The sequence below is a fragment of the Brienomyrus brachyistius genome, chromosome 18 (assembly GCF_023856365.1).
Source record: "Brienomyrus brachyistius isolate T26 chromosome 18, BBRACH_0.4, whole genome shotgun sequence".
NCBI lineage: Eukaryota > Metazoa > Chordata > Actinopteri > Osteoglossiformes > Mormyridae > Brienomyrus > Brienomyrus brachyistius.
In genome coordinates this window covers 21,840,784-21,852,544 of record NC_064550.1, presented here as the reverse complement: position 1 = coordinate 21,852,544, position 11,761 = coordinate 21,840,784, and the positions used below count along the sequence as shown (strand labels likewise).

The 11,761-nt window shown below is 45.9% G+C and overlaps 1 protein-coding gene across 5 annotated transcripts in view; it reads right to left on the bottom strand.

Moving 5' to 3' along the window:
- The window catches only part of LOC125712794 (protein NDRG3-like), a 38,621-nt gene extending 28,490 nt beyond the window's left edge, over nucleotides 1-10,131 (bottom strand). The window contains exon 1 of one of the 5 annotated variants that reach the window (XM_048983241.1): nucleotides 9,923-10,131. The gene's annotated coding sequence lies outside the window, so the exon portion shown is untranslated. Of the gene's footprint in view, nucleotides 1-376; nucleotides 498-9,922 lie in introns of those variants that run through there. The other 4 variants (XM_048983236.1, XM_048983242.1, XM_048983240.1 and 1 more) reach the window with 4 other exon arrangements.
- Nucleotides 10,132-11,761: the final 1,630 nt, after the last annotated feature.

Sequence of the window (11,761 nt, the reverse complement as noted above, 5' to 3'; positions counted from 1 at the left end):
CTGAACAAACAACAGTGGTACTTTGAAAGACCAGACCACCACTGGGGGGGCAGTCACAAGCTTTAACTGGCTGAGACATTAGCTTCTCGTCAGCACTTCTAGGGTCACTGCTCTCCTGATGGGCTTGGGCCTGAATCCAGGGGTACCCTGCTCTCGTCCTCTCGCAGTCGACGGTCCACTTTCCTCTCGCTGCTTCAAGTACAGCTGGTGCTCCAGCCAACCGTCAAACCTGACCTGGACGTGAGCCCGGCACAGCAACACAGAGCGTGACAACGACACCCTGACCGGCAAATGATTAGAGGAAGAACGTCAATCCAAATCCAATTCCAGGGCCCGGTTTATGCTTCAGAAAGCACCAGAGGAGAGTAAATTTCACCTGCTCACAAATACCATCCACCGAACCGCTGCTTTCGCAAAGGGACGTTGCAAAGCTGCTTTCTGTAATTTATTCCAGTGGGTGAGTGAGCTATTTGGGGCAGACGTGCGAAAGCATCTCACTCCACTCCCAGCTGACCACACCCACCATGTGGGGGGGCTACCCTCAGGGGCCCGATTCCATGCTGGCTGCATGACCTACCGTAACCAAATTAAATTTGGGGCTGACTGGACCGGTGAATTTCACCAATCGAGGCTGCGATTCTCGACATGGTCACAACCACACACCCTTCCGTAGAGAAAGGGAGCGTGCCCATTAGCAGAGCGCGGAACTCCTGACCTGTAATTAAGATGAGTAGACTGCGTTTAATCTGACAGCCTAATTACGCTTTCATGTAATTACTTCGTCAGGCATACTGTAAGCTATTTCCCCTCCCCGGAACTGCGCACACGATCCTGTCAGGTTTCTGACGTCTTCCAGCAGGTACTGATGAAGAGGTAACGAGTCTGGCTGGGGTCCACCTCCCCCCATCAAGCCCCCATGTGCCCGTCCAATGCCCTCCCAGCCGGGCAGGTGGGCACAAGACGCAAAAACAATATGCCAGGATGGTGAGAAAGGGTGGGCGCGGTACCAAAAGATGATACCACAAGGGTAGGGGGAGGCGTTTCAGGAAGGGACCACCGGTCCCGATCCAGTTTCACAGAAGGAAGGTGTTAATCTTTAACCAGATGGGAGGGCGGGGGGGGGGGGGGGGGGGGATCAACATCACAGGTTCATTTATCGCAGACCTGTAATGACACTCACACACTCACGGACACACCCCCCCCCCCTTTCCTCAAGGTAAGCATCTGTTCCCTCTTTATTTGCCCTATTGATTAATAAGTGCTGGGTGAGCCCCCGGGGGGGTCTTTATAGGAAGGTGAGGGGGAATTTCCCCAACATGCATGCCACAGATGACCGGACATAACGGCCCCTGCCCATTTGGCTCTTTGCCCGTAATGCCCTCCGATGTTACCTGGCTCAAACGCTTCACCTACAGTCCAGGACGCGGCACTGCCGGCCCAAACCGCCCGGCCATTTTCTGTGCCCATTACTGCCATCGGACTACAATCTGCCTTTGTTTTGTTTACAATCCGTCCTCTTCAAACACAATGCCAGCCTGTCAATAAACGGTTGCTCACGATTATACTTTACCGATTTTGCAGGCATTTTTATCCAAAGCAACATACATTTATTTTCAATTTTGAGGCAGCAGGGTCAGTCAGTCCCTGGAGCAACTGGGGGTTGAGGGCCTTGCTCAGGGGCCCAATGGCGAGATCACTCTGCCAACCATGGGATTCGAACCAGCATCCTTCTGATCACAGTCACAGCGTTCTAACCCGCCACACTCCGCCCCCGCATCATCATCGATTATCCAACATAATTGTTCAGCGATGCACAACTAACAAACAGATTAACCAAGCACCAGGTGTTTTTTTTTTTTAAACATGTCACACATTATTACTACTATCATCATCATCATCATCAGATGATCATCCAATATCAGAAACATGTTTTTTCCAAATCTAATTTTAGCTGCCTTGATGTGACTGGCATATCCCAAGATGCCCGTCTTCTCATATCCCTCACGTATGTCTTAGGACTCCGGAGTCAAACCCTCGGCGTCTCCAGCAGACACTGCAGCAAGACCTCGCACTTATGTTCCATGAAACCTGTCATTAGCAGCCAGCAGTAGAAAGCATGCCCTTCTGGATAGAGCGGGGTAAGGTGTAGTAAACACATACTAACAATAAAAAAGGATTACATAATACTTTGGCCCAAATTCAGCACAAAACGAGTGAATCAGGAATGCAACACTATCTGGTTGTTGTCATATATTTGGTCGCACTATCCTGCCCCACATAGAACATTTTGTTTCTGCTCTTTAAATCTTCCTTGGATGACTTTCCTATTCTAAATTTGAAGGGAACGTGAGAAAACGAAGCAGACCTGCATGATACTAGCTAGAGGATGCACTATGCGAGAGAGAGGGGTGCTGCTCGCACAGGGCTATTAAGCAGGTAGTGAAATCGAGCCGCGGGCCAGGTGATATACTGATAGCGTGGAGCGATAGTGAAACTGGACTTGGGGAAGAAGGAAGGGTCACCTGATAGCCAGAAGTGTCACATGACTCGTTAAAAATAGAGTGCAGGGCGCCAGGGACGACTGGGATAAGAGGCAGGATGGGCTGCCACCTGAGAACTGCATCGAATAGCCAGATTCAGGGGGTTTGAGTATCATGTGGCCCCTCCGTGGGTCAGATTCTCTCAGCTGTGTGGGATGCGGTTCCGTGTGGTACGGAGGCAGATGTTCGACGAGGAGATGCCACAGTCTTTCTCGGTGACCTCTGGCACTAAGCCATGCCAGACATCTGGAGGAAACTCTCTGGGGGGAGGAGCCTGAGCCAGCGGCAACTGGGTCCTGCCAAACGCCGATTATTAATAGACAGCGAAAAGGCAGGTAGCCGTCGTGTCCGTTCATCAGGAGGAAGAATATAACAGAAAAATCAACAGCAAGCAACATAATACCTAAGGAGAAGAGGACAGTGGATGCACTTTTGCAGTAGAGGATCACGTTTCCGAACCGCGATCAGCAGTTGCTTATAAAAACACCGGCATGAGACGGAAAGCTGCCATACCTCACATGCCCCACATGCCAGTACGGTTTCAGGTTGGGACCTCAATTCCCCAAAATAATTTAAGAAGTGGGTTTAATGTGACACAGCCTGCTGTGAAGGTCCAACAAAAGCGCCCCCCCCCCCAATGGAGAGAAGGAGCCACGTTTTTTTCATACACCCTCGAATTGGACCTGCATCCTTCAGGGCTGGCAGAAGACCCTGCTGATTTTTCGGGGGGGGGGGGGGGGGGGGGGGTAATTACACCATTCTCTCCATGGGTGCTGTACAGCCTCGGAGGTGATTCTGCAGTGAACAAATAAGTCACTGGAGTTACAGTGGTGCAGTGCACACTACCGCCGGCTTCCCACACACTTGGACGCGCATTAAACGCACAGTTCATACTCAGTCAAACTTTCAAAACATTCTCGTGTTCGTAGCTTGGGGACACGTTTTACTGAGGTGGATATCTGAGAATGCCCAAGTGATTCCACACCATCCAAGAACCTTCTAGACCAAAACACGTAATTGTGGGATGGATTTGGAGTTACGCGTCATGTTTCGAACACACAACTGGCGAATGGTGCGTGAAACGACGAAACTAATGCAGAACATCAGAGATCGCTGATGCTCAAGGACGAGTCAGTCAGTTGAAATGTTTCTCGACTAGTTTTTCAAGGAATGAACAAGAAGCGGGAAATACACGATAATGACAAGGCTCGGGTTTTCAGCTTAACGAGCCGCTTCCCGGGAGAATAACAAAGGGACAGCATGTGGCTCAATGGGTTAAGCCTCTGTGACTGTGATCAGAAGATCGCCAGGTCAAATCCTGAGCTGCTGGACCCTTGAGCAACATCCTTAACCCCCCTCCCCCCCTCCAAAAACACTCCAGGGACACTGAATGAAGGGCCGACCCTGAGCTCAGATCCCATGCTTCACTCTCAGCTTGGGGTGTGTGCATATGTCTAAAAAAAAAGGCAAGATGGGATATGCAAAACATGAACATAATTCAAAGTACTTGCACAAATAGCAAATAAAGCATCATTTCAAGGGAGATGACCTGACTGTAGACAGGCAGGTAAAGGAGAGCACACAGACCGGAGCAGCTTCACCATCACCCAGGACAGCAGAACTGAGCCAGGACAAGAAACACACAAGAAGATCTGACAGGATGGACAGATGGGGGGGACACTTTTTCTCAGAGGCTAACTGGCTGAACACCACTATGGAAAACCTTATTTTTTTGTTTTGGTGAGGGAGGGCACAATTAAACTGAAAACATATCGGGTGGGGGGGGGATTTCAGTCTGTGCAGTAACACCCTTAGCGGGTTACGATCCACAGATACATCCAGTCTTCTGTTTCCAGTAACCGTAGCAACGAACCCTCTACCTCAAACCGGCTCTCAAACAGGCCAGACAAAAATCCTGCGTAATCTTTCATCAAAGCGCTATTCTTTGACAAATCAATCCCTTGCAGAATTTACATCATCTTCCCAAAGATATCTGACGTTCAGAAAACGATTTTAGAAAGCGTTTGTCGGATGTTTTTTTTTTTTTTTTAACGATGATGCTACAGCAGTCAACAGTATTGCATCTCTGAGGATCTTAGATCATTGTTAGGAGAAGCTGAAATTGCAGCTTAAGAGTTTTAGAGCTTTACGTGAGAAACTGATCAAGCCACTGGGATACTTAAAATCACATTTCCCAAGACGGTTCTCCCATTTAGTGTCGCTCTAATCTGCACAGAAACTGCAAACGGTCATCTGAGTCCCTCGCCACTTAGATCACAGAGAACAAGTCTTTCAAAAGCATCAAAGGGTAAAGACCTGTAACACCAGAGTTATAATGACTCTCCATCCTGGGGTGGGGGGGTCACTGTGGGAGGGTTTGCCAATAGTTATAAAATTCCAGCCCATCAGATACCCATACAGAAATTTCAACACCCACCCCCAACTATGACCCACTGGAAGAACACAGGCTATCCTGCACCGTAACGTTCCCCCCTGTGCCTGACTAATGACATACCCCAGACTCACACCTGCTGCAGCCCCCCCCTCCCCGAGAGAAGGCATAATAATAGCCTTGAAAAATTACAACTGCACAAGAATAATGAGGCACCGACTCAGTGGCCATTGTCTGGAGACTCTATCGCCCATCCAGCCAGTCTTCAGAGGGTTCATTAAGCATGGAAGGCAGTATAATCTGCTCTGGGGGTATTATTTAGGTACTTTATATTAAGCATTGCAGTGGGGGGGGGGGCGCAAAATCACATGACGAGCTTGCCTGTCCCTTATTCCCAATTCCTTGAGCTTTCAGTTCTGCCCCCCCCCCTCCCCCCCCCAGTAGCCTCACATTAACCACTGAAACCCTCATGCACCCACTTCCAGTTCCTGCTTCTGCTGATTCATTTTCTTCTTCTTCTTCAAGTCTTTCCATCACTGCATTTGTAAAACCCACATCTGTGCTCCGTCCTCAACTGAAGCTGCGATTCCCGATTCTCTCCCCCCGGCTTTCCATTTACCAACCCGCCTAGAGCAGGACCTCCAACCCAAGTCAAGCCAGGCCAGGCCAATTATTGTCTGCGAAGGCCAGTCCCAAGCCTCATCACGTCTGCACGGGCCATTTTTAATGATTATTTTCGTGTTCTATGAAAGCTACAATAATAGACTTGTTACACCATTTTTATTATCAATTCAAAAAAAGATGCACAGGCAAAAATGTGGTCATCTTCATTGGCTTCTGCCCAAGTCTTTTAAAACATAAACATCAGTAAACACCCCAAGGCAACAGCCAACACAAGTGGTAGTAGAGATGCACAATATATACGTTAACATATCAGTATTGGACGATGTTCGTTAAAAAGGCATCAGTACTGGTCTCAGTCTTGGTCAATATTGACAGCCAATATTTAGTCTTCAATCAATATTCGGAGTTTCCAGCACCAAAGCTAAAGATGTAGCTACTAAAATAACAGAGCTACTGCATTTGACAACCAGCCATTTTCTGTAGTGGGGGGCAAGGAATTTCATCAGCTCATTCACCATTTAACCAAACCAGTGGACCAAGGTTTCAGTGACAGTACAAATTTAGCCGTTTATCATAATCAGTCCAAATTCAAAAAACACATATCAGTGAATCACTAAGCGTCTGACAGAGACATTAATAAGAATCATTTCAACCTAAAAGTTTAGCTTTATCTGATTCTGAAAAGATAACACGGTATGGATGTTCAGAAGATACTAAAATACCTGCCTTCGATTTACACAGGGTAGGCGTTTAATCGCCGATTACGTGCGTGCAAAGAGGCCCTTTTGAATTCTGGTTTTAAGGGACTGGTTACTCGAATGGCTATTTTCCACTACCACCGGGTATACAACAAGTATAAAAGAGCTCTTCCCAGTCCTCAGGGACCTACAGACAGTCCATGTGTTTGTTTTCCAGTCAGGAGCTGGGAGGGAGCAAAAATGTGGACCGGCTGTGGGTCCCTGAGGACCGGATTGGGAACCACTGGCATACAGGAATCAGACAGACACGGATGCTGACAGTTACCGAAGCCCCCCCCCCCCGAGACAAAGGCCAGTTCATCTGAATAGGACCGAACTCTGAAAATAAGACTGTTTGCCATTTGTCTACTCCATTACCTCATTTAGAGCTAAACCCAGGAGCCTTCTAGGAGGACACTAAATTTAATCACCCTCAGCAACAATAAACTGACTACTGGTAGCTCAAAGATTTTCTGACTAGCAGCATGAAAACAACCACAGACACTCCGCGTCTCCCAAGCACATACTCTTAAAACAAAGCCAGAATGCGTAGCAACAAATAGCTAAAGCGACCTGCTCTGATCTCTATATAGGTCACTCCGCCAGCTTTTCCGTTGTGTCAGCGTGGTCGTACAAAAAAAAAAAATACAAGAAAAAAATGTTTAAACGCTGTAGAAAACTACCCCATCTGACCTAAAATACATGGATTCCTTCAATGTTCCTTCCAAGTCTACAGAAATATATTGACCGAAAGCAGCCGATAAACATAATATTTAAAGGCTGCTATCAGTGGCCACAGTAGGGTCAGATCCATTACTGTTCTGTATCTCTCAGGGCCTGGAAGCCACGAGGGATGGGTGGTACCCATTATACGGAGGTCAGACTGGCCTCTGTGTGACGCTCAGACTAAGAAGGACAGTGTTGGGAAGAGGATCACTTCAGTACACTCATCCATCCATCCATCCATCCATCCATCTTCTAACTGCTTATCCTAGTCAGATTCATGGAAACTGATGCATTGTGCAGGACAAACTGTACATTATAATGTACATCACAAAGCAGAAATGTACACGTTTACATCTGGAAAGTATGAAAACATATGGAGCCGGTTTGTGGGCTTGGATGCTACACCCATGATTGGAAGGTTGCTAGTTCAACTCTCGTAGCCCCTATAGTGATTTCACCGTTGGGCCCCTGAGCAAGGCCCTTGGGCCCCATTGCTTGTGGTCCCTGCTTTTTCAAATAAATGTAACTTATATACTGGCTAACGGATGAGGAGACTAAAAGAGCCATTTCCCAGCACCCCCGGAATCTGCGTGCCTTTCGTCTGTCTCAGGATTGGTCCACTTGTTGTCCGGCAAATGGACCAATCGATATAAGATTAGCAGTAAATAAGAGGAAAATAAATAGGCTACAGTATATCAACACAGGACATTACTGGACTATCTTAGCCTCTACAATGAATCACAGCTGAGCTAAAACACAGCATATATGCTACCAACACGAGAAAAACATTTAAGAATTAATAGATATGGAAACAAGAAAATGTACACAGGGTATATTCATAGCAAGTAAGAGTAATAAAAAGCGAATGACACAATTTTGTGATATTTCTGATGTTCCACAACACCAATAATCAACATAGCTGTCACATTAGTTAGGCAAATCATAGGCAAAATAAACTGCCCCAGGACACCACCCCCCCCCCACCCCTCCCCGAACTGGAATAGCCTCCAAATGACCCTCCCTGCTCCCCCTCGATTTCTAACAGACTTGTTGCTCTCTAGTCTGAAACTCAAAGGAAAATGTAAAACCAGCAATGTTTTGATAACAAAAAAAAATACATAAATAAAAACACCCCCATATAAGAGAGTCTTTTAAAAACAGGGCGGTGATTTCTGAACATTACTGTCCTTTGATTCAGGAGCTGACCGCACCCAGCACATTTCCCGAGACATATTTCCTTAACATAGCCCTCACTTCTCATATTGTGGGAACCTACATTTGATTTTTTCCCCTCTTCCAACCCCTCAGAACAGCAAGGGGCTGTGAAAGAATTCGACCAAATGGAAATTTCCAGAACTATTCTTACATTTAACTGGTCTACTGGAAACTACCACTCCTTACACATAAAAATAAATGACAATAAAAATGACCTGTCTTGCTTCCGGACCATATATGCACCACGTGTGTTAACAACATTTCGAGAAGCATTTAAGTTCGTGAAAACCACACCGGGGCTGGAATTAGCGCCTTGGTTTTGGCTTAGATATCTGACGTTATAAGAGGGCAGTGGCGGCCGCGGCTCGCATTTCCGCCATCGTTAATACACCGGAGACAAGCAACGTCTCTTCCCCAGGTATCTGATTATTGATTTAATAAGGTCGATTGTAATATACTGTTGACCGGAATTTAACTAGCCCAGCCTCCTTCTATGGGCCAGTTACTTTGAGGGATGACAATAAGTCACTGACAATCAGTTAAGTGGAGCGCACAGTACACCCCCCCCGCCACAATAATAAAAAAAAGATGTTGGTATTAGAGAGACACACACATGGACTCCTCATTCAGATAAGGCTGCTCATCTGAATGATTTTAGGCACAAAGACCGGAGGGTTAACATATCGTTTCAATGAGTGTTGTGTAAACACACTTATCTTTGCTAGAAATCAAGCTGTGTTGCTTAAGTCACCTTAACAATCGCATGACTTTAAACAAGGTCATGATGCACGTGGCTCCATGCAGCGACGCAGGCTTCATGGTGACAGTGCCATGCTGCAATAAATGCATGTCTGGATGGTTCATTACAACGGCTTCCAGCACGTAGATCGTGGTGACATAATTTCATCTGTGTGAAGAGCTTGCCGGTTAGTTACAGTGCTGTCCTCCCTCCATCCCGTTTTTTTTCTGATGAAGAAGGCTTGAGAATTAATTCAGATAGATGAGAAAACACACTTCAGCCATATTATAACGACCAAATTAGATTTACTTCATTAGACTGCGTATGGTATATATGCTCCTGACTCCCTAAAATCGCAGCTCAGCCAATTTAAAATTTCGATCTTTTAGCACGAGACGAGTTCGCGTCGGAGAAAATCTGTTGAATGGGACCATGTGCTGAAATATTAATATTTCGGTGTGCCTATGCATTTGCCAGTACCCACGTTACCTAATAACGAAGCTGGGGGTTACTGTCCATCGGTCGAAACGTCGTCTAATTCACCATCGTTCATTTAAAAGTTTGTCACCATTTACAAGCTTTACATAATCGTAGAAACGCATGCATTACGCGTCTTATTACAATACTGCGATGTCTCTAATTTGTATGGATTAGACATGGGTTTTAGTTTTTTGAAAGCATGTAAATGTGAAGAACACATCCATCTGAATAATCTATAACTTACCTGAAGAAAAGGGCTCCGGCTTGTATTTACTGTAAAATGCGGGCGATTGCGTAGATACTGCTAAACGACGTAGTTGAACATAAGCAGATTAGTTTTATCTACATTTTATCTAAATAAAAATAAGCCATAAGCAAGTGCTGCATCGCCATGAATGTATAAATATTGTCTATAATACCAACCGAATATGTTACATAGTATATTATTGGGAAAACACGCCTGACTTACCGCTCGGATTAAAAATGAGCAAACGTCGCTCCTTTTTCCGTGTGCGTGTGTTTGTTAGGACTGGGGAGCTCGCAGCCCGGGATATATGAGGATATATCTGTCCTTGCTGATGGTGGCTCTCACACGGGGGCGGATCCGCGCGGCCGCCGCGCGCACTGAATGACAGCCCCCCAGCCACCCCCGGCAGGTCGGCACGGAGATGTCTCACTCAAAAGCCTAATAGGACATGACCAGGAAATAACGGGGACCACAAAAAAAGTCAGCATACTGTAGTCGTTTGTAATTTATTCTGGTAGCAAGTTGCAGTTCAGTTTATTAATTCGCTTGGGATAAACACGCCGCGCATAAACATTGCAGTTATGTCTGTTACGTATCTTCGCGTCTCCGCTGCTGTTTAGCTGGTCGTTAGTGAGAAATAAACTATCTAGTTACATATAAGTAAAATATTACATATTTTACGGTCGGGCACGGGCCGCAGCGCAGGCTGGTGACGTCAGCCCGGTCCTAATTTGCATATACCGGCCTCTTTTGGTTAAGCCGACTGTTTGTCTTCATCCCTTTTTATGTGAATCATCTTGTGTGTTTCTGTTTGCCAATACTTCTTACTCACCGTCACGTGAAGGGTTATGTCCTGTCTAAATAACCCTGAGCATCTTGCCCATTGGTATCTGGTTAATAGCAGTCGTTCAGATTTTTCCGGCGTAACCCTGCTCTCAGTCATTCGTATTTCTGTTTTAGATCTAATAAAAATACAACTATCCTACTTACCTACCAAATTATTTGATTTTGGTTATGATGACATTATTCTCTGTATATTTACACAACATACACAACGAGATATGACAGATAAGTATTGATCCTCAACCGGATGAGCAATGTGGAAATGGATTTAAAAAAAAAAAATCGGAAGCCTAGGCACTTATACCACTCAGATATAACTGAACAGCGTCTCTCTTGCCTTTTTAGTTTAAGTCATTCAAATGAAATAGCTACACTATAGGGCAATTATACAGCAACTGGCAATTAAAGCCAGCATTTGCCTACATTTCCGCAGATTGTCCAGTATCCTACCAAAGACTCCTTCCCACACCCTCATTGTATCGGACACCATCAAACTCCAATAGGTGATGGTGTGACTAGCAGGTTAGCCCGTCCTGTGGTCTCTATGGATCCTAATGCCCCAGTGCAGTGACTAGGTCCCTGTCCTTTGGATGAGACGTAAAATCGAAAGTCCTGACTCTCTGAGGTCATAAATGATCCCTGGGCATCTTTCAGAAGAGTCATACCCCATGTCCTGGATAAAATGTCCTTCCCACTGTGGCCCCATCAGATCTGATCTCCTAATCAGCATATATTATGACCTATACCTGGTATAGGGTTATGACTGAGCTGGCATGGTAAATAATGGGTTGAGAACCACTGCCCTACATCGAACTGCCAAATTCTCTCCTGCCCCTTCACGACCTCAGCTACTGCTGCAGAATGGTTCCCGTCCCATCACCCAGGTGGGGGCTACACAGTGATGCCGGTTGAAGAGACTTCCCATTCTGGTTCCGTAAAACACTTCGGCTGTCTTGAAGAGAGATATACAAGATGTAACACTCATTCTTTAATTCATTTCAATAAGCAGTGTTCATATTGGGTTTCGGTGAATTTAATGCATTTAAAATTACCCATATTTTTACGCGCGTCCTGTGATGACGTATCATACCCATTCAAGACGGACCCCTTCCTCCTGCTCTATACCTCACTGTAACCCACGTATAAAGACAAATGGTATAGAAGATGGACGGGTGGATCGACAATAGGTCTACAAACAGATACCATGTTGCGCTGACA